This window comes from Erithacus rubecula, assembly GCF_903797595.1.
Source record: "Erithacus rubecula genome assembly, chromosome: 5".
NCBI lineage: Eukaryota > Metazoa > Chordata > Aves > Passeriformes > Muscicapidae > Erithacus > Erithacus rubecula.
Genome location: NC_136687.1, coordinates 9,917,204 through 9,939,751, shown reverse-complemented (window position 1 = coordinate 9,939,751; position 22,548 = coordinate 9,917,204). Strand labels below are relative to the sequence as shown.

Here is a 22,548-nt window from a genome sequence, read left to right as displayed (position 1 = left end):
TTTACTTTACTTCCTTTGAGGGAACGCTGGGCTAGAGACCAAATGTCTTTACTCATCTGGGAGATTTTAGAGCTGCTGGGAATAGACTGGTGTGAAAAGCAATTCCTTGATTACAAGATTTGTAGGTAAATGTTGCCCTTGCAATAATCACCATTTCCCTTCCATCTCCTCCACAGCACATTCTGTTCTAGCAGTCCTTAACAAACAATAATAGCAAAAATAAGCCATATTTTTTTACACTGGTTATTTTTTCTCTCCTTACTGAAAAGGACACATAATGGAATGAATCTGGCTTCCCATCTGTTGCTAGGTGCAATTCAAAGTGGCAGTTTTGACCTATAAAGATTTGGCTGTTTTGCGTCATGCGTACCCTAGAGACAGCCTCTCCCCTTTAATTTCTCTGTGTCTCCATTTTCCATCTGTGAAAAATCAGGATAACACTACTCTCTACTTAACAGGGATTTTACAAGGACACAGTTATTAACAGGCACAAAGCATAGGCTCTGTATTAGACATCATGCAAATATCTATGTTTAAAAACTTGTTGCCACCCTGAGTCCCACAGAACCTGAGTTGATTGAACTTCATTATGTGTCAGAAAGTGATTTGTTGTCCTAGGCTGCATTATGGATGTCCATTTCTTAATCTTGCCATTTTTAAGCACATTCATAATAGGATACTTGCAAGTCATCCAGCTGAATTTGGTCTTTCCCATCAAATAGTTTGGGACATCCCAGGGATAGGAAATTAAACTGTCATTACCCTATTATTAAGTGTGTTTACATGTTGCACTTGTGGGTCCCAAATAAAGTGAGGGTCAGCGGGAGCCACAAAATATTGGACTGGAGGAGGTGTGTGTGAGAGATACTTACCTATTTGGGAATGATTTCCTCAGAGCATGTATCTCCAGAGCTGTGGTTGCCTGTTGTATTAGAATGGAAATAGTTCTTCAGTCAGCTCCATAAATCAGTAGTTCTCAGGTGCATTTTTGCAGTCACATGCAGGTCAGGTTTAAGCAGTTCAACATGCCTGTTTGAGAAAAGACATCTCCAGGGCATGTTGGTTGATCAAAGTGATACTTTAGACTTGTACTAAATTACGGACTTAGTCCTGCAAGAGTTCAGGGGATGGGTAGGGGTGTTTTGAGGAGCTGGGGCTTTACAGCAGCAATCCTTTAGTGCAGACTCAGGGTATTTCTCTCCTATTTCCGAGATTGTTGGAATGACAAAATTCAAGCTCAGCAGTGATAGTAGCTCTGTGACTGAACAGCAGACAGGGCAGCATCATTCCTCGTGGATGATTACAAGACATGGTCCATCAGCTAGATGGACTGACTTACTCATTGATGTGGGCTCTGTGCCTATCAGCTCTTTATAACCCTTAGTAAAATCTTTGGGGTCTTATTTCCAGGCTGTGCTAAGCATGGCTGGCACATATGATGTTAGCCCCCAGTGGGGATATTGGTAGCTATTCCCAGTCTCACAGCGACAGAAAAGATGCAGCCTGTGCCAAAGTAGCACACGGGAAACTGTTATAGGGCCTATTAAATATCAGTGCAGTGTTTTAAGTTTTTCACCATATTACATCCAAATATTCTATTTTTTCACAATATTATCATTGTAATAGTAATAAAAATTGACCTTTTTTAATAGAAACTGTTCTATTAAAACTCCATTATGTTATGAGTGTATGCATACACAGGCTTTGCAGAAGATGCAAAGTCTTCTGCAGAGAGCTCTACCAGCTTAAAAGTAAGAAAATTGGAGCTGCCACTTTACCTCTCTAACTCCCCTTAATTCTATTCTTTGTGGTTACGATAAATGTAGACTTTTATCCTTTTTAGGTTTAGCTACCTTTCAAGAATCTGATTGAGAGAATTTAGAATAAATTGATAAAAGGTAAACTGCAGCAGAGCTTTCTTGTGTTTAGGAACATGTTTCCATAAATGCAAATAAGTGGTTAATTAAAATTTAGCTTAAAATGTATCCACTTTAGTTCACTGAACAAAACAGAAGCCCCTTCATGTGAACATCACTGATGTGGAAGCTGCAGTTTTGAGGTTTGGCAGTGACACAGCTTCTGGGAACTAGAAAAGGGTATCAGGGAAAGATAGAGACAGGGCCTCATCCTGCAAGGCTCTACTGATTTGATAGCTCTTCTTACTTCCTCAGGGCGTTTCCCTGCAGCACTGCATTCCAGTGGAAAGGCTGTTAATGTGCTCAAAGGCTGGGGTCAGGAGGAGGTGACATCTCCCTGCCTATGAAGGAGCAGGCAGGTCGAGCCTCCTCCTGCTGCTGGGGCGAGGAGCAGCGCCTGGCCAGGACCATGGGAGCTATCTCACAGCACCTCGTTAGCGCGGCATGATGGCTTTATTGGACGAGCAAGTCATAAAAAAGTTTCCTTTGGTTAAAAATGAGCAGTTTTATTTTAGTGTGATGACAGCCTGATACTGAGGATTGAATTTTCACGTTGCAGCTCGTTTTGTGTGTGTGCAGGCAAGGGAAGGGAGCTGTGGGCATACATAGCTAAAAAGCAGCTGCTGCAGGGGGTGAAATCCAAAGAAAAACTTGCAGTGATTTTTTTAATTTTTATTTTTTAAACTTAAGAGGTTTTTGTGGTCCTGCCAGCTGAATGAATGTTTCTGAGTATCAAACTGCTTATGTGGAAATCCTGCATCTGAATCTCACTTAAAAGTGATCATTTGCAACTATGGGTGAGATAACTACCAAGGATGAAGGTTTCAGATGTAGTTTTTTTACTGCTAGTTATAAAGCAAGCATTTAATTGAGGTATTGCACAGTCCTGTATCTTGTCATCGTGGAAACACAGTCTACAAAAAGATTGTGTTACCTGTTACAGGGAGAAAGATACTGTAAGAAAATGTGTCAAAAAACCTCCCACATAACATAATACCAATGTTTAAAAATGGAAACTCACCTTTCATGTGAACATTCCGAAGCATTTTTGAGTTGGAGAAACTGGAAGCCAAATTAATGACAGTACTTCTGGTGTCCTATTATACTATTTTTCTTTTGCATGTTGTTACCTAGGGAGGCCAAGCCTGGTTCGTGTTAGTGGCTCACACCAGAGGAGTGCCCCCACCCCGCCCTGCTCTGGAGCTCTCCAGGTGCTACTGCAATGAAAATAATGCAGTAGCGTTATTTAGTAGTAGTCACCTGCAGGGGCAGGGGCAGAGCCAGCAGAACCCGGGCTCCAGGGCAAGTTCACCTGGCCACTAGACGGAACTGCCTCCCTAGTGTTGGTATTCATCACTGATGACAGTCGAAGGAAAATGCCCCAGAGTGGGAGCCAAGTATTTGCTGAAAACAAGGTCAGCACTATTGTTACATTTAGCAGGACAGTACATGTGTAACTGTCCCCAAAATACACGTGCTGTCTGTCACAAGCTAATATGACTGTCACTGGATAACCTCAGACGCGCACCATGAAGATTATGGAAATTCTTCAATACGAACAGGACGGGCCGCACCGGCTGCGGGGCGGCGCGGCCGATGGAGCTGGGAAGGGACCGGAGCCGGGACCGGAGCCGGGATCTGAGCCGGGATCTGAGCCGGGATCTGAGCCGGGATCTGAGCCGGGATCTGAGCCGAGCTGCGAGCCCGGCTCGCTGTGTGCGCCGGGCCGCCGGCAGAGGGCGCCGGGACATGCCAGCGGCTGCGGCGCTTTCCCGGAGCCCAAAGGAACCAGCCCCGAACCCAAGTGAACCCGCACCGAGCCCAGAGAAACCAGCCCCGAACCCAAAGAACCCCACACGGAGCCCAAAGGAACCCATGCTGATCCCAGAGAAAACCACATCGAGTCCGAAGGAAGCGGCCCCGAGCCCAAAGGAGTCAGCACCGAGCCAGAGGAACCCGCCCCGTGGTGGGACCCGACGCCGCCGATGCGTTGGTGCCTTCGCTGGCACGATGCTTTCACCCACCATCGCTTCGGGCTGCCCGAGCTGCCCGCAGGCAGATTCCGCTCTGCAGCACGTACTGTAGACATCGTGCTTCAGGTCAGGAGGTCTTAATCTGCCTCCATTGGCAAGCAGAGCCATAGTGCTTGTGATAGAGGATTTTCTGCTGAAATAGCAAGTAATATATGCAGATAATGAGTTGGGATATGCATGCATCTCTAATTCGGATATCTGTATGAAATATCCATATTCAGAGAGTAGGTGGGGAAGGGGAGAAAGTGTTACAGATCTTGTATATTTCAGCCACCTTGATTGGAGATGAATCTAACTGGAAATATTCTATTTCTGTCCTCATTGATGAAGGTTTTATGTGCAGCTATTCTCAGTGATGTTCCTACTTGCCTGGATGGTGTGATGTACAACTAACATACAGATATACTACCTGCAAGGGAGAAACTAATATAAAAAGAAACTAATTTAAGAGGTGTTTAGTATTGAGGCCAGATGAGTAAATAAATTGATCAATTGTATGGACTCAAATTCTCGTGTGAGATGCTGTGACCCTAGGGCTCTAGCCCATTCTCTATCAATATCTACCTATATATTTAATATATTTTTTCATGTCATGGCTCCATTTACCTCCCATTCTTTGTAAAATAACTAACACAGTAGTGCCCAGGTTATTATCATGTCATATCATACCCAGAGGCCCTGGATATTATCATGTCATGAATAACAGTAATGTAATTTCCACCTTTAAAGTCTGTCCTGACCTCATCATGTTGTTTTATTAGTATTGATCTTTTAAATGCTGTTCATTGTTACTCTTCATAAAAACTGAAAGAGGACCATCAGCTTTCCACAGAAAATACTGAATCCTAGAGCAAACAGATCAGTTATTACCACTTTGGGGTGTTTTGGTGCCTTTGTATTCTTCAGGGTAAAGTGCTATATATTCTTAGTGCTGCTGACCTGATTTTAATCCTAGCTAATATCTTGCAGCCACTGGAATGGAATATATTGAGTAGAATAATGAATTCAGTCTTAGAGAATGATGCTATAAGAGCAGTTTTAAAAAGGTCAAAGATGGAATTTATTTTCTCTGTGTTGTTGGAACTCCTGTGTTTGAGTGTTTAGAAACTTGATATGCCTTTCTAGCAAGTGAATAAATCAGAGAGAAGCTAGAGCCATTATATTGGCAGTTCCTGAGTAGCTTCTCCTTGGAGGGAAATCAGTGAGAGGTAAAAGGTGTTGAATGTCTTCAGCTATTTGTGGATATAGAGCAGATCAGAGCAGGTTAGAATAGAATCCATCCATGAATTAAGCCACCACAAATGATTTTCAGTCCACACACAGTTTCTTTATAATAATGAAGAACAGGGGTGGCCATATCAGAGATCGTAAGGAAAAACTGAAGTGTGTTAAGTGTTCACATCTGTCAATCCTGTTCTTTTTAGGAGGGGTGGAGAACAGCTGAAGAAATCATGATGCCTGTCCCCAATTACTTTATAATTCTATGGGACACCTCTAGGGATGGTATTTGATTCTGAACACACTATCTTTTCTCACTGGTCATCAAATTGGCATTGCATGCTGTTATCAACCTATTAGCCCTCTTTTTTTTTTTTTTGAAACACACAAAATCTTCTCAACAAGATAATCTCTGGGTGCAAATCTCCATGGCTCATAACAAACACTCCTTGAACAAAGCAAAATTAGTATTCTGGTTTTCTTCGAAATATGTTTTGAGCTGTGTACATTTAATACACAAACATAATAACAGCTGTAATCAAAATGAGAATAACACAGAGCCTAAAGACATGAAAATATTTCATGAAACCTGCTCATTTAAGTGAGGATTTTGTAGATTGCTCCCTGGAGCAGGAAGATCCACTTACATGTGAGTACTTACATGTGATTCCTGTAACTTGACAGGGCATGTGAAGCTGCTCTTACAGGACAAGAGAAAAGGCTTCCTGGTGGATACAGAGCAATTTCCTAAAAGGATAATTGGTGATTATAATTAGTTTTGGACAAATGTTTTCAACTGTGCAAAAGTACTTAATAATTTGATGATTTAAACAAAATGTTGATGACTAAAGATAAGTATTTTTATTATCTTTGAGACTGGAAGGACTATAGGCTTAATACTGTCAGATTTCCCTTGACTATGGTGCCAAAAAATATTTCTCTGTTTAAGGGGGAAACCACTTTGTCTTTTTGTCTAGTGCTTAGGATGTTTAACTTACTAGACATATATTTGCCTTTTGGTTTGTAGATCTATATTGTTTATCCTGTACTGATTTTTGACCAAGCTAAATAGACTTTTAGTTTTATCTTCTCTTCTCTTGGAGTGAAACAGGAAGCTTATTTTAAATATGGTATTTTAAATGGAATCTTATAAGAAGTATCAAAAAAGAAATATCAGAAATGCTTAACTTGCACAATTTTTTAAAAAGCATTTGTTCTTTATTTTTCAAATACTATGTATTCTAAAATAATGGCACTCATCCCATTTTAATATAGACACAGACAATATAGACCCAGGAAAACACAGACAAGGAAGGCAGAGAAATTATTCCATGTATTCATTAAGTTCTTACACTGAAAGGTATGATTCTTCTGGTGTTCATTTTCTACAGATGGTCTAGAGATTATATTAATGTACAGTGGGGGCACGTCTATGTAAACCCTCAACATTTGGAAACAAAATAAACTTTCTTATAATCTGACAGAGTTTTTAAAAAAGGACCAAATTCTCTTCCTTGCTGTTCAGTAGAAGGGGCTGTTTGCAACAGGAGGACAGCATTTCTAGCAGAACTTTGTCCCATATGTAGTAATGCCTTTGTTTCAATTTGAAAAGGCTTTGAAATGGCTTTTCTAATTCAGGATATTTTGATATTCAGTAAATAATTTAAAAGATTCTGGATTAGGATGAATGCCTTTAATAAATGTATTTTAAATTAAGTAGGATTAAAATATTTTTTTTTCCTGCCTGCCTCCAAGTTGCTCATCAAGGCATAATTTTGGTTAGCTCCACATTCTTCCCCATGTAAAGTCACAGGGGTCAGCACAGTTAATATATGCAAATGTTTTTGCCCAATGTCATTTTTGGTAACTTAATTTATGCTTAATTGCTCTACATAATTACAAAGATTACTTTAATGGTAGTTTATGAGAAATAATCTCAATGAACCATTGCTAACACCATGGCTCCACAAATGAAACATTGCATCTCAGTCTGCTAGTTCTGGTACCAATTTCTGTGATAAATAAATGAAAGGTGACATGAGTAGCTCAGCCTGCAAAAAAGAATAATTTCCCCCATACCACATGAAGATTTCTTGTTCCTTGTATAACTTTCCTGCCCTGAGTGTACCAGGATTCTGTTTAAGCCATGTCTAGTCAAAGAGTACCTGGTCAGTTGTATTCCTGCTTGGTATCTCTGGGCTATGGATGGGTTGGAATATTAACAGAGTGCTGAGCACTGGTGTTATTGTACTGGAAAGTCTGCTGCTTACAGGTTGCATTTTTTCCAGTGCCTGTGTTGCAGGGGGACTGTGTGTTTTAGCTTGGGAAATAGCATCTATTACAAAAGATTAGGCTGGCTTAAATTGATACTGCAACTCAGAGCACTAAGGAGAATGACACCAGCAGCAGCTGTGGAGTAGCTCATACCTACCTATCTAGAAATACAGCTGTCTATTAATAAATAAACTTGCAGTAGGTTTGTATTCTCTTTTCTTCAGCTAGTCACAATATTTTCCTTTATTTCTCTGTATTGCATGAAGATTTCCAAAGTTTCTTTCAAGCTATTTCCTTAAATATTTGATTTCATTAGTGTTATGTAAATACTAGGAATCTGTGACAAGAATCTGACCTGCTTTCATTTGCCAAGGTATGGAAGAACTGCTCAGCTGAACTATTTTAGACTTGTGTGGCAAGGGAGGTCATGGTCTGGTCACTACCAGAAACCATGAATTGCAGTCTCCCACCTGATTCATGTGCATTGTTCTCATTATCCTTAATGGATGTTGCAGACATATATGTTAGGGGAATAAGCCCTATTAGGAACTGTCTAAGGAGTGAAATGAAAATGATAATCACTTTGTCTTGGATGAGGTATTGTATTTATTCTATGGGATTTTAAAGGCTATTTTAGTGTTGAAATTATCTGGTGCATTAGAGAATGGTTTAGATAGGCTTTTGTTAATTGACAGTGGTGGGTATGTTTTAGAAAATTATTATACACATTGGGACTTCAATTTTGCTGTGAATTATATTATTTTTGGAGATGTAAATTGCAGTCTCTCCCAGGAGACAGAAACAATGTGCTGCTTATTTGATTTTTTAGCAATAATTAAAATGATGTGTTAAATTAGGTGCAGGTATTGTCATGAAACAGGACAAACCTGCTTGTGTGGGAGAGTGCCGAATCCTTGACAAAGCCATGACTCTTTTTGTAATAAAATAAACTGTGTACCTCATGGTTTGTATCCTAGAAATCATCCTTCTCCATGCATATCATCATGCAAGAAGGCCAAGTAGTCTGGCAGAGAGACAAGGCAACAGAGCTATTCACTGAGATGGAGGGTGGATGCACTCCAAATGGGAATTAAACTAATTGAAGTGGCATGGAGCTATTGCCTTTCCTGACACTTAGCTGACACAGAAGACTGTAATTTTGAATGCTGTTGATCCCTTAATTTTCATCCCTTGCCATTCAGATCAGATGAGGCTGTGACTGAGGCAGTAAGTAGCTATGTAAGGGCTTTGAGGGAGGATTCACTGCCAGCTGCACAGTGCAGAGATCTGCAGGTTGCACCTCACTTCTCTGATCACCAGCCTTTGTGGTAGGGCTGTGGGAGGGAACAAGGTTAAAAGAAAAATCATTTAGTCTCCTTGTTATTTGGACTTCATGGCTTCCTACCAGCAGCCCAAATTTAGTTAAGGTTGTTTTTCTCTCCCCTAGAGAAGGGAAATAAGTAACGTTGGTTACAGCTGATGGGGAGCAAATTGAGTGCAGTGGAGTGGGTGATCTTTATTGAGAACTAGGTGGCAATGTCACATATCACTATGTGCAGAGCCTGCAAGCCTAAAGATCCTCTTTCCTTCCTAACCAGAGCAGGGGGCTCTGTGCTAGATGGATGGAGTGAATGTGTGAGGACTTGAAGAGTTCTTTTGTGCTGTAATTGAGAAGAATCTTAGATAAACTGGTTATCTCCAAGAAACGGCAAAGAAGGTTTTATCAGCCAGTTGACAGCTTTGTTAAGAGCAAGAAAAAGACTAAAGTGTGAGTACTATCAGTGCAGAGTAAGTTGTTTCTAAATAGGGCTATGTGTGTCTGTGCACATCCTGAAATGCTCTAAGCACAAGGTGTTCATCTGAAGCACAGGTGTGGGATTTGGCATAGCACTCATGTAATTTCCTAAATTCAAGCAAAGACAAACCTACTATATCAGGGATCTATGGAATTAAGACTTAAATTAGTTTCTGTTGTACAGCATTGTCTGCAGATGCTCTATTTATAGTGAAACACTTTGCAATTTAACCATGCCACTTCTTCATGAGGTCATCCAGTGCTTTCAGATCACTTATTATTCAGATACTGGAAGAAGCACCAAGAATGATTCTGATTTTCTTACCCATTTTTGTCCTGGGCGTTAGCACAGAAGGCCTTTATATAGCTGTAATTACAAATCACTTATGTATTTTTTAAACCTGGAAATGACAATGTGTACTTACAACTTAGAATGTTAAAATTCAGCTGTTAGGAACCTACAGTCTCTGGGGTCTCATATTATATTTCTCAGTGTTTGTGAAGTGTAAGTTAGCAATGTGGTATTCAAATTCTGTGGAATTAAGGAGCATCAACTTAGGCATCTCTCTAAGCAGACTATGAATGCAACTGTCAACCAAACACAGGGAGGATGCAAAACTTGCAGTGTTGCATCAAAAGAAACTCTATGACTCCTATAGTCTCTAGTGCTAGGAAGTACTTGATTTTTCCAAAGACAGGGATAGAAAGTGGCCAGTAATATGTAACTGCCAAATAAATATAAATTTCAGCATTACTAAGGCTTATCATATGCAAATTGAAAAAAAGTAAGTAGTATTATGTCCAAAACATTATTTATAACATTAGTGTATTGATTTGATATTCTCTCAACTGTTGTTTTTATTGACTTTATGTTCATAGCTGTTCATCATAGGACTTATTCCTTTCCTTTTTTCTTTTCTTTTTCATACTTAAAGGCAGAAGTGTCATTTCATCTCAATAACAATAGGACTTGATGATTTTAGCATAAAAAAAAAAAAGCTGTAGAGGTTCCCCAAATCTTCCACATTCTCAATTTGTATTTTTTTTCTATCACTTTTCCTAGGTTCCTGTGCTTTCATATTGATGACCAGCTCCTTGGCAAATCAAAAAGTCTTCTTGCTGTCAGAGAAACTCCTTATTTCTTCTGTCCTTTGGAACAGTTTTTTTCACATCTCTCAATCACAATGAATTCACATTATAGACAGTCCTCTGTGCTTCACATTGTGTCAAGAGAGTATCTTTCTCTTTTTTCTCTGTACCTTCATTTTTGTGTCATTATGCTCTGTCTTGGTATTGCAGTCATTAAGTATATATACATATATGTATATATATATATATATATATACACACATGGTTAAAAAAAAAAGGTAAATTTTGTTTGAAAAACTCCAAGATGAAATTTTGTATTTCCTCTGCTCTGCCAGTTCCTGAGGCTGCTCTCTCTCTGCAAATATGTTCTGTAAATGTTTCCTATCACTTCCCAGCTCTGTCATGCAAAGTTGCATTTTGACATTGGTGTATCTGTGTTATGGCTGTGTAGAAAAGGAGGGTGAGCAGCATTATTTTTCTATTCCTTCTGCTAGACCGAATGATAATCATTCCTTCTCAAAACCACAGGTAAATATATGCAGCCATTTTCTGTGTAGCACATATAAGGAAAAGCCATCAAATGAAAATATCTTGACCCTGAAATATTGATACCATTTTGTAGAGCTGAAACTGTAAGACAGAATCACAGAATCATTTCGTTTGGAAACAACCTCTGAGATCATAGAGTCCAACCTTTGACTGATCACCACCTTGCCAACTGAACCATGGCAGTGCATGCCACTTCCACTTGTTTCTTGGACACCCCCAGGGACAGGGACTCCACCACCTTCTTGGGCAGTCTATTCCAATTTTTAGCAACTCCTTCCATGAAGAAACTCCTATTGATGTCCACTCTGAACCTCTCCTGGCACAGCCTAACACTATAACCTCTTGTCTTCTCAATAGCTGCCTAGGAGAAGAGACCAAGTCTCTCCCTGGGACAAGAGACCTGGCTACAGCCTCCTTTCAGGTACTTGTAAAGGGCAATAAACTCTCCCCTGAGTCTCTTTTTCTCCAGACTAAACACCCCCTGCTTCCTTAGCCACTCCTTGTAGAACTTGTACTCCAGACCCTTCACCAGCTCTGTTGCCCTTTTCTGGACTTGCTCCAGCACCTCAGTGTCTTTCTTGCAGTGAGCTGCCCAGAACTGGACACAGAACTTGAGGTGTGGTCTCACCACTGCTGAGTACAAGAGTAGAATGCCTTCCCTGCTCCTGCTGGACATGCTGTTCTGGATCCAGGCCAGGAGGTCATTGGCCTTCTTGGCCTTCTGGGCATGCATTGGCTCATGTTCAGTCACTGTCAGCCAGCACCCCCAGGTCATTTTCCACCAGACTGCTTTGCAGACACTCTGTTCCAGCCTGTGGCAGTGCCTGGGGTTGCTGTGACCCAAGCACAGGACCCAGCACTTGGTCTTGTTGAACCTCCTGCCATTTGCCTGCATCAGCCCATCGATCCAGCCTGTCCAGATCCCTCTGCAGAGCCTTCCTGCCCTCCAGCCCAACTTGGTGTAGTCCACAAATTTGCTGAGGGTACACTCAAATCCCGTGATCCAGTTCATCAGAATAGGACTGGGCTCAACACTGATCCCTGGGGAATATGACTAGTGACAGGATGCTCAAAAGATGTTTAGCTGAGAGAGCTGAAGGGAAATTTGAGCTGGAATAAACCCTGTTGATGAAAACGTGTTTTTACCATGGTGAGAAATGTTTTGTTCAATATAACAGTAAATGACCAAAGTGGCCAAAGAGACCAGGTCTGCCCCACCTGAGCTTGCTGTGTCTGTCAGCACCTTCATCTTTCCTAACTGCTCTGTAAACAAGAGCATCACTTGTCTGTCACCTCAGATGGCTTGTGTTAAGGAGCTGTGCTGTCCTGTAGGCAGGCTGCATTTCAGACAGTCTTGGCACAGAGGAGCTGTCTGGTCTTGGGGAGTGATGTTTTCCTCTGCTTTAGAGTGTATCATATGTTTTTCACAAGTGAATTTCTCAGTCTGAATGTGATGCCATGGCACGTGGATCAATAGTGTTCCTCTGTGGCAAGGTGTACTGAATGCCAAATGTCTTTGGCCGTCTGTTATTCTAAGACAACTCAGCAGAGCCAAGAAGCCTGCACCACCACTTTCATTAGGGGTAATTATCCTTGAGCAGCTGGGATAGGAGCCCCAGCCTGAATGGTAATTAGCTGCCATTGCTAGGAGATGCATCTGCAGGTTTCTGTATCATTTAACTCTCTGTTTAAAGAACAGACAGGGAATTGTGATAAATCTTCAGTCCTTGCTGTTGGAGAAGAGCTGCCTGCCTACAGATCAGCTTAAATTAGGATGTTCTTTGCATGCCCATCCTTGTGGTCTGCTGCAGTGAGAAATCATCCTGCACTTGCATGGTTGGGGTCTTCGCAGCAGCATGAGCATTATCCTGTATGTTTTCTCAACAGATGTGCTGCTTTACTTTTTTTTTTTTAATTTTTAATATATTTTTTTTTTATGTTGTAGTAAAGTGACAGCTACTGCAAATCTGTTTCAGTTTTGTTATAGAGGCAGAGATATGTATGCATGTCACCTGTGAACAGAATCAACAGACTGGTAGAACCAAACACAAACCTCAGTCCAACATAAGATTGATTTGTGTCTATCCATCAGTATTTTCAAATGGAACATTTTCAGTAGAAGTTTGGTGCTAGGTTTAAATAGAATAATAACTTCTATAACATCTCCATGGCTGTATTTGGTATTATGTTTTGGTATCAGTAAATAGCATTGGAAGAGCTTGACAAGTAGTATGTCTTTCCTGCAGTGTCTTTTCATGATATGGGAGAATTTTTAGTGATGGAAAGAATTTGTAAAGCTTTTTTTAATGCAAAACAAATCTGCTTGATACTCGTTCTTTGATAATAACAATAGTTATCCCTATCTACTGCTGTCCATCTTCAAAACTTTTACAGTTATTAGTTAGTGAACTTTAGCAGCACTATATAACAAATAAAAAGAGGAGGTACATGATGGAAAACGTAAGTAAAATGTTAGGCAATACATACAAGTCCTGTATTGTATTTCTGTGTAGGCAACACTTCTTGTTGGATTGGAAGGAAAGAAAGCAATCAAAGGATTGCTTCTGTGCTTCACTAAAGATCCCTGAAGAATTGTGTCAGTGAGAACAAGGGCATTCAGCATGACACTGCTAGATGCTGGGTCTGGTAGGATTTGTCCCAAATGTACAGTTGTGTTTTCTGGTTACCAAATAAAATTTTACCATGTCTGGCATTTTTAGTGTACTATGTAATTATTGATTTCTGTTCACATTTGTGTATGCGAATAAACAGTAACAATCTCTGTCTATACCTTTTATCCTGCAACTTAAAACATTTGAGTTAAGGTTTTTCCGTTTTCTGTGGGAAATCTAAGGCCAAGTTCATTTCCTCCTCCAGTTATATCAGAATTTCAATACAGAGTATATATGACAGTATTGAGAATCAGTGATGCATTGCATCAGTGGGTGTGGAGAGGAATTCAGCAGAGACTCAAGTGTTTGAGGGGATAGACACAGGTTTGATTTTTGCTGTATGCCTTGAGGTGTGTTTTTCAACTTTCTGAAAGCCTTTGTGGAAGTCTGCTGATCTCTGGAGGGGAGGCTGTGCTTGTCTATCTGTTAATCAGTAGCACCAGTATTCTTTGCCAGGTACATTTCTTCCTTTGATATTTTTGCTCTGCAAACCACAAAGTCCAGCAGTCCACATTCTGCTGTAAATGTGCATTGTTAGTGCTGGTATTACTTTGGCACTGCCTTTTTGTATAGAAGAGAATGTGGTAATAGTGAAGCCTGAAAGATGAGCTCAGTGGAGGGAGTAGAGTCCTGACTTTAAAATAATGATCCATTTATTAATAACAAAATCTCTTCACATACCTTCCCTTGCAGGAAATCTTCTCCCTGCTTTCTTGCCTTTTTTTGGCTGGTCTTCATGTCCAGAAGCTTATTGCTTGTAGGTTCTGTGAAGTTACAATTTAATAATTGAAATTTCCCTATTGTCAGTTACATATAGGCCCCCTGGTGCCTTGTTAAGTGATCTGTTACCACTGAATGTTCTCAATTATGTTACAGAAGATGTTGTTGAAGTCATAAGTCATTTACTAAAGGTTTGGGCTCAGCAGGTCAAACATTTTTAAATTAATTTCAGTTGCTAAATAGAAACAACTTATATCTCCTGAATGCTGATAACTTGCACTTTCAACAGAATTCTGTGGGAGATTATTTTCAGTATTTTTAAATCAGGCTAATTGCTGATTAAATGACAGAGTAGGTTGGTTCTAGTCTCCCACTTTAGAAAATGCTGAGTATGATTTTGCTAGAGAGAGGTGTCCATAAAGTCTCTGATTTGTGTATTGAGAAGGGACATCAATTATGTGTTAATGAAAACAGTAATCTCTAAAGTTCTAGGAACAACTTCTGATCATAGATGACTAAACACAAAGATGTTCTTTATCTTACCAGTTTTACATGAGGAAAACCAGTAAATCTGTCTGAGAATTTCCATCATTCCTTTGTGCATGCAGATATGTCCTATAGCAAATGTAAATCTAACCATTGTACTAAATCTACAATCTAACCATGTAGATACTAAAGGTATTTGTAGGTGAATGGGTTTTTTAAAGACCATTTTATATAAGGACATACCTTTTTTATGGGTCTTCACTTATATGTATTTTTTTCCTTTTATTGGAAGTCGTAGAATTTTTCTGATTTCTTTGGTGTCATTATCATCAGCAGCTTCCTCCTCTGCCCTTTTTAATTAATGAATGACAGCCACTAGAAACTGAGAAAAATGGATACAGGATTGTGTGTAGCATGCAGGGCAGGGCTGCACTGTTGATAGACAAGGAGCTTTGCAACAGCAGACTTTTATCAGGCCAAAACTAGATGCTGACAAATAATAGTGAAAAGTGTTCCCCTGCCTCTCATATCCAGGTGTAAATAAATCAATAAATAATGCTAGCAGAGAAGTAAACGAAAAGACTCTGAACAGATATATATCTTTAGCCAAGCCTAAATATTTTCATTAATTTTTTTAGCAGAGAAGAGCATTACCATGTCCTGCTGACCAAGAAGGGAATGTGAGATTGGAAGTTTGTCATGAACACAGCCTCAGTTTATGATGGAAACATGCAAAAATTATGAATATACCTGAATTTCCATAATCATAATTTCAACACATTTTGTGAGCAGAAGCATAGCATCTATTAAATGTTGTCATGGGTTTATGTAGCAAACTTCAACCTGGGCTTTCTTTTTTTTTTTTTTTTTTTTTCCCTGGAATTGGGGATTCCTGTTATTGTATCTTGAAATACATGCAGTTTTTTTATTCACTCTTGCTGTTGATTAACCTGTCCACCTTTGGGAGAACAAACCTGTTCACTTTTGGGAAAGCGTGTTAGCTCTTTTAATCTGACCTAATAGTTGTGACTATCAATACTTTTTAGTGCTATACTTCAGTTTCCATCTGTGACTTTGTTAGTATAGAACTACAGACTTCTAGCAAAGATCTTAATCATAGGAAGCACTGAGCTCACAGAAAAACTGTCAGCCATTTAAATTTTAATTTAATTATATAAATAGCTGTAATGCTATACTTGTTAAGATTACTTTGAGAAAATACCATTTCAACATACATCCTCATCCACCCACAGTAAAAAAAAAAAATTAGCTAGGTAAACCCAAGAAATTACTGTTAAATACTATTCAGATTATTCTGTCTGGGTTCATGAAGTAAAATCTCTTTATATGTAAGTGAATTTATAATAAATATTTGGATTTTCATCAATAAATCTTGCTGAAAATATATATAGGGCAGGGACAGGAGACATCAGACCTTGTGAAGTGCACAAGAAATACAGCCCCTGATTAACCTCTCCTGCAAACAAGTGGGAGAGCTGAGAGGCATCTGACAGGAAAGCTGTATATGGATAGGGTACTTAGTCATTGGGAGGTGGGTGGCTCTGAAAATAGGTTTGTGAGACTGGCTGTGTATTGAGATCATCCAGGCTGTGTGGGTATTTGACAGCTGGGTGTTGGTGGAACTCAAGGGCTCCTATTGGAAGAACACATAAATAGTGGGAATTTGAGCTACTTTGGACAGAAAAGCAAGTAAGTGCTTAGAAAAAAAGGGGCACTGGGTGTTTGAGGAGTGTAAATTATAGCTAGATTTAGAAGAACATGAGACTGCTAAGTCAGCAGCAGGCCCTTGAGCTGATGGTCATGCTCCCACACCCCTGTGGTCTCTGCTAGTTAAGTACAAGGCAGCCAGAGGGGAGGTCTCTGCCCTTTCTCCAGAGGTGGCTCTGGCTTGAATCTCTGGCTGTGCACTTGCTGTGTTCAGCAGGACTTGAGCTATGGGTCAGAAGTGGTTTGAGGTGTGGTGAGCAATTCTATTCTGGTGAGTGGCAGCACACCAGATTTCCCCAATTAAATGGGTCAGAAGGACAGGGGTCCTTCTTCAGTACCTATAGGCACTTGGATACATGGTTAGAATGAAAAAACACCTCAGTAGAGTTGGCAGGAAAGGCAAAAGCTGCAGACATTGTGGATGTAGTGCCTAAAACAGTTATCAAAGTGGAAACTGATTGCTTGATCCTTGTAATAGGGACTTCAGCCTTTAATTTTTAACATATGGAACATTCTGCTTAGTTCTCTTTCTTCTGAGGATGGAGAGATAATGTGTCTCAGTCAGGTTCTTCTGCCCTGCCTTTCTCCCAGGTCAATATAGATAAGAACTTCTTTCTTCTTTCCCACCCACTGATGAAATCTGTTTTATAAATAGTTCCCAAAATTTTTGCTTCCATTTGAAGTTCTGTTTGCTTCTGAGCAGCCTACCATTATGGAATTATTCCTGTGTACCAGATGCCTTTCTCAGTTGTTTTGTCCTGAAGAATTCCTACTCTTCCCTTTTGCTGGAGATGTGAGGTTGTGCCTCTGCCTTTCCTAAGTGACCTAGATCAAAAGGGACAGAGTTGACAAGAGTTATGGTAGCATTCTCTGTAGTATATCTGTCCTACTTGCCTGCTGATCTACACATGGTTTCCTCTTTTGCTAGTCTTTGTAATCGCTTGAGTGGGACAATGTCTCCTATAACATTCAAACATTGATATCAAAGGGTTTATTGGAATTCAAGAAGCAGCAGTTGCTCCTATGTATCAGTAGTAATTAACATTCTTTAACTCCTCATCCATAACAATACAACATCAAAGATCTTGAAGATAAAGGAGCAGTAGCCTCTAATGGTGCAGAGACTCTTTTCACCAGTTCATATATCTGCATTTTTAAGTAAGCATTTGAAAGCAAAACTAGAAGTTCTGTTATATATATTACTTAGAGGAATCCAAATATTTTAGCCCATCACATTTGCAGAAGGTGTGTATATCTGCCCACTTATATGGGAAAGAGCAAAGAGATCATGGACGGATTGCAAAGAGGTTGTTGAAGACTTCCATGAGTTGAAGCTCTTTTTTTTTCTGCCAGTTTTTCATATCTGCTACCCCACTGCTGTGAATGAAACACAACTCCCTGTACCCCTTTGTTGTGGTTCATATCTTTACTTTCAGAGAAACCTGAGATAGTTTTTGTTGTATGAACACCTCCATGTCTTTAGTCACCAAGAACAATCTAATTACATTCCTCAGAACACACCTGGTAGCCATTACCTGAATAACTGGAGATACGAGATCTGCACTGTGTCTGCATGATGCTCTCCCTGAAAAAACTTTCTGCTGTATTATTGGAAGCTTCCCTGGACTGGGGTGACCTTACTGAGAGCACAGTCCTACAAAACTGACAAACAGAAGCAAAACTGTTAACTAGACCAGTAGACTGCTATTGAGCTATACCAGGCTCAGCAGCATTGCTTTTCTTTGGTAGATATATTGATAAGCCAACACTAAATCTTCAGGCTGTTTATACTTCATGTTGTCAGAAGACCATCTAATGCTTTTTCACTCTCTTCTGGAGGCTGAGAGAATACTAAACTGTGCTTTTCTTTCCAAGTTAGCATTACACTGAAAGATGTGTATTCAGCTAGTTTCAGCTGCTCTCCTTGTGTTTCAATCTCCCCAGCTGTCCTTACTGATCACTTGCACTAGTTTCCCTTGCTCAGCCTTTATCTTTTTCCACCTGGCATCAAAAACTGGTGGAAAGAGCAGCCTCAGCTGGAGCTTTTTAGCCTACACTTGTGCTTCTGGGTTTACTGCAACAATATCCTGGAGGACCTGACTGGATTAGGCTGCATGGAGCTTATGTGAACCACCAAAGAAAGCAATCGATCACTTAGTAATCAAGCATAAAGGTCTGAGAAGCAAAGGTGACTGCTTAGGAAGGACATTGGGTGATACCACCTTCCACTTCACCCAAAAGTAAGTTTGCTCTGTCAATGCCCTATGGAGACTTGTGATGTGGTTGTCAAGGGGTGAGCTTTATTTTTAGTACAGCTGTATTAGAAATACTGTTTTCAAAATATGTGTGTATATACAATGAGCAGAGGCTTCTCATTCCATCTCAAGTAAATTTTTCCTTGTTGTGTGGAGGCTGGTGATGAATTTTGACTATTCTTTAATTTCTGGATAAGTAAAGGAAAAAAATCTTCATTCATAGTTCAGAAGTTTTATTTCATGCATAGAATTGCTTCAAGGCCTTGTATCAGTACATACTGTGGTTCTGCAGCATCTTGGAATGCTCAGCATCTCCATGTGTCTATATACCAGATACCAACAGGTATCAGAGCAGCATCTTCTGTAGGCTGCTGTACTAATTGCTGCTGGTTACTCTTCTGCATCAGCCCCTTCTCAGTTTCCTGGAACAACTTGACTCTGCAGTTCAATCTCTGGTGTTCATTGACTTCATATTATTGTTATATGTCAGCTGGTTGGGGAATTGCCTTGTAAATGATCTTTCTCATCTGATCCTAATGATACCAGTAACTAACTTGCATACAGACCTTTTAGATTTTTTTTTATCCACTTCCCTAGCAGTTGTTGCTTGAATTGTTATGTCTGGTGTGAAGTGGTTGCCCTGAGGCTAAGAATTAGAGCTAATATCTATAGGGAAAACCCAGATTTGGCATCTACTTTATAGGTCTGCACACAACATGGGCTGTAGGTTTGTGCAGTGTGTTTGCATTGCTCACCAGTGCATTAGGATGCTCCCTTAGTAATTATTTACAAACTGAATTTCTGCAGTCAATGTCTTATGTTTTACATCTGGGCACAGAACTCTGGCTGGGATGCCCTTGCCAGGCCTGGCACAGCTGGCTTCACTTCACTCAAGCTGTCTCTTAAGACCACTGGCACCAGGAAAACTGCATGAACCTATTTGCAGTGCATGCAAATAAGCATTCTGAATTACTCCTCCTGTCTGCTTCTGGCTTGCCATCCCTTTCTGTGTTTCAGAAAGCCAGTCTTAAATGCCTTCTCCTCTCCCTGGAAAAGCTGTAAGCTTGCACAGCTATCTCTAAGACTCATTGAGAAACCACAAGCAACAGGTTTTGGTATTGCTGTTGAAAATTCTGATAGATGCAATGCAGCTTTTTCTTTAGCATTTTCATATGCAGAGACAACAACTCTAAAATTTGAGTACAGAGATGCTTGCTTTGATCAATATGATCAGTAAGTTTACTCTCATGAAAATACTTTTACCATCTGAATCTGTTGGCAGCACTTACAATTACTTTGAAAGATCAAAATCTACAATTTCAGGCACAGTTAGGATGGATGCAACTATTTGTCACCTACTCCACAGTCTTGTTATCCAGCTTTAACTCTAAGATACAAATCCAGAAGGTTTTTGGCTGGGTAGGTGTGGTTTTACTTTGCAAATGCAGCTGGTTTGCTGTTCTAGTTCTCCCAGAAGTGATGCAGCAGATGATACTGGTTATCACAGCCAATATGGCAGAGAAAAGGTAAAGAATTTCAGAATGTAAAAGAAATGAGGGTAGAAAAATAACTTTTATAAAATATTGCTGTTTACTTCAAAATGTGATCTGTCTGTATTACAGAGATGAAAAGGCAAAGGGCCAAATCATCCTGGTGCTCATGATAGTACAATTCTGTGGCACAATAGCAGTATTTCCTCTTTATATGAAGAGGTTACATCCCAGTTGCATCCTTATTGCACTATGTATAACCATATAGAATTAGAAATGCTGCACTTTAGGCTCAAGAATGAGCAAAATAAGTAAGCCAGGAAAGGCAAGAACAGAAATATGTGTGTTGGTGGTAACTGCATCATTAGCAGTAATCTCAATTGCCCAGGCTACTTCTCATGTCAGGCAGATGAGCTGCATAAAGCAGTTTTGTAACAAAAAACACATCACCTTTTACAGTCCTAAAAACAAACTAGCCATCTATGGACTGTTGTAGGGTAAAATTTCACCATATGCTCGTGGGTTGTGCTAAACCCCAGTGCAGAAAATGAGAAAATGAAAAGGGTTTCTTCACCACAGCAAAGGCAAAGTAGGTGTTTGGAGGGAAGGCTGATGAAGGTAACAAAATCACTGCAATATTCTGCCATTGTAATGTGGCCTGGTGCCAAGCCTGACTGAGCTTCCTGGTCCCCTGTGCCCACACAAAACTGTGGCTCCTGCTGCTTAAGGACCCAGCTTGTCTGCACAGCCTGCCAGCATCTCACTGCAGCAGGCAGACAGAGGCTTTCCACAAAGCAATTTAGCCTTGAAAAGCTTCATCCTGCCTCCAGGAGTTCAGCTTTGGAGAGCAGAAGGTCTCATTGGTTCAGGATGCATTGCCAGTGCACGTGGCCTTGCTCTTCCTGTTTGTGAGGAAAGCATCCTGCAAGCCTCATATGTTCAGAGAAAATAAAAACCCAAATGTGAGCATGGTTTCAGCAGTGCACATCTTGATGCAATCTCTCTTCTCCTAAGCTCAGAAGCTGGTCCCTATTTGTGGGGTTAGCCCTGGGGGAAATGTGGGCAGTAGGAATTAGCAGAGGTCCAAACCACACCAATTGCACAGAAACTCTCTTGACGTAGTTTGCCAACATCTCCCCAAGGGGGCCTGGGTCATGTGTTGAGAAAAGCACAGTGTTGTCCATACCCAGTGATTTACAGTCTCTTGAAATGCTCTCTTTAAACAGATCTTTCATGCAAGCAGACACCAGTGATTTGAATCTGTCACAAGCTATGGCAGCACAGGACAGTGGTCCAAAGAGCCTGCTTGTTTAGACACAAAGGAGCTGTTCAGGATTTTTTCTTTTGTTGTTTTTTTGTTTTGGTTTGTTTTTAACTCATCACATGCTGTAGGTCCTAAATATGTTTTTACTCCTTAGAACAACAAACACATTTCTTAGTATTGCATGGCCTGGTGTTCTCAGATACTCTTACAGAGAAATTAGGTAGTTAAGGCCCTTTTAAAGCACGTGTGGAATTGAAAAAATTTTCGTTTTTGTTTTTCTGTGGAAGGTTTTATATATATATAAATGTGTGTGTCTGTGTGTATATGTAAGTATACACACACACACAGGAAAAATCACTTAACATTTCTGACTGCATTTTTTTTTATGTGTAATATTTGCAAGGACTTAGGTGAAATGGGAAGCTTTGAGAATTTTTTTTGCAAGTCTAAAGAGAACTGGTTTGTTTTGTTTTGTTGGGGTTTTTTTTGTTTTTATTTTTTTACTTATTGGCTGAACAGTGTTTCCTGCACATGCAATGAGACTTCCTCCTCCTGCTGGTTTTATTTTAGACACTGAGCGCACTCAGCCTCTACACAGGGGATGGAGATCTTGACTCCTTTGAATGAGAAGCATTGAAATCATACAAACAGCTCGTGCACATTGATTGCTCCTCTCATTGCAATTGGCCATGATCAAGTCCTTTTCCCAGGAGAGACAGCTTTTCCTGCTGGCCTTCAGTGCTTCTCATTTCAGCTGTGAAGTAAGATGCTTTGATGGGAATATCTTTAATGCAAGTTCCTCTCAAGTTCTTATCAACAGGAATCGAGGTTATCCTTGATCCATCCACTGCCTTTGAGAAAGCAAACAAATCACATGATCTGGAACTCAAATGTTTCTTGCTTTTCTCTTGAGAGCACTAATCCCTCTTTTTAATTGGGAGGCAAAACTTTACCAGGAGGATTTTATTAGGCTTCATGTTCCATGAAGTAAAAGAGCAATTTGTACAGCAGCAGCTTTGTATTCCACTGGTAGTGAAAGAAATATTTGAAATTGGCATA

At 40.1% G+C, this 22,548-nt stretch overlaps 1 protein-coding gene across 5 annotated transcripts in view; it reads left to right on the top strand.

The window, feature by feature from the left end:
* The window catches only part of SORCS2 (sortilin related VPS10 domain containing receptor 2), a 530,132-nt gene that overhangs the window by 115,188 nt on the left and 392,396 nt on the right, over nt 1-22,548 (top strand). The window contains exon 1 of one of the 5 annotated variants that reach the window (XM_079307026.1): nt 18,601-18,720. The exons of the other annotated variants lie outside the window; for them this stretch is intronic. The gene's annotated coding sequence lies outside the window, so the exon portion shown is untranslated. Of the gene's footprint in view, nt 1-18,600; nt 18,721-22,548 lie in introns of those variants that run through there. 5 annotated transcript variants of the gene reach the window in all.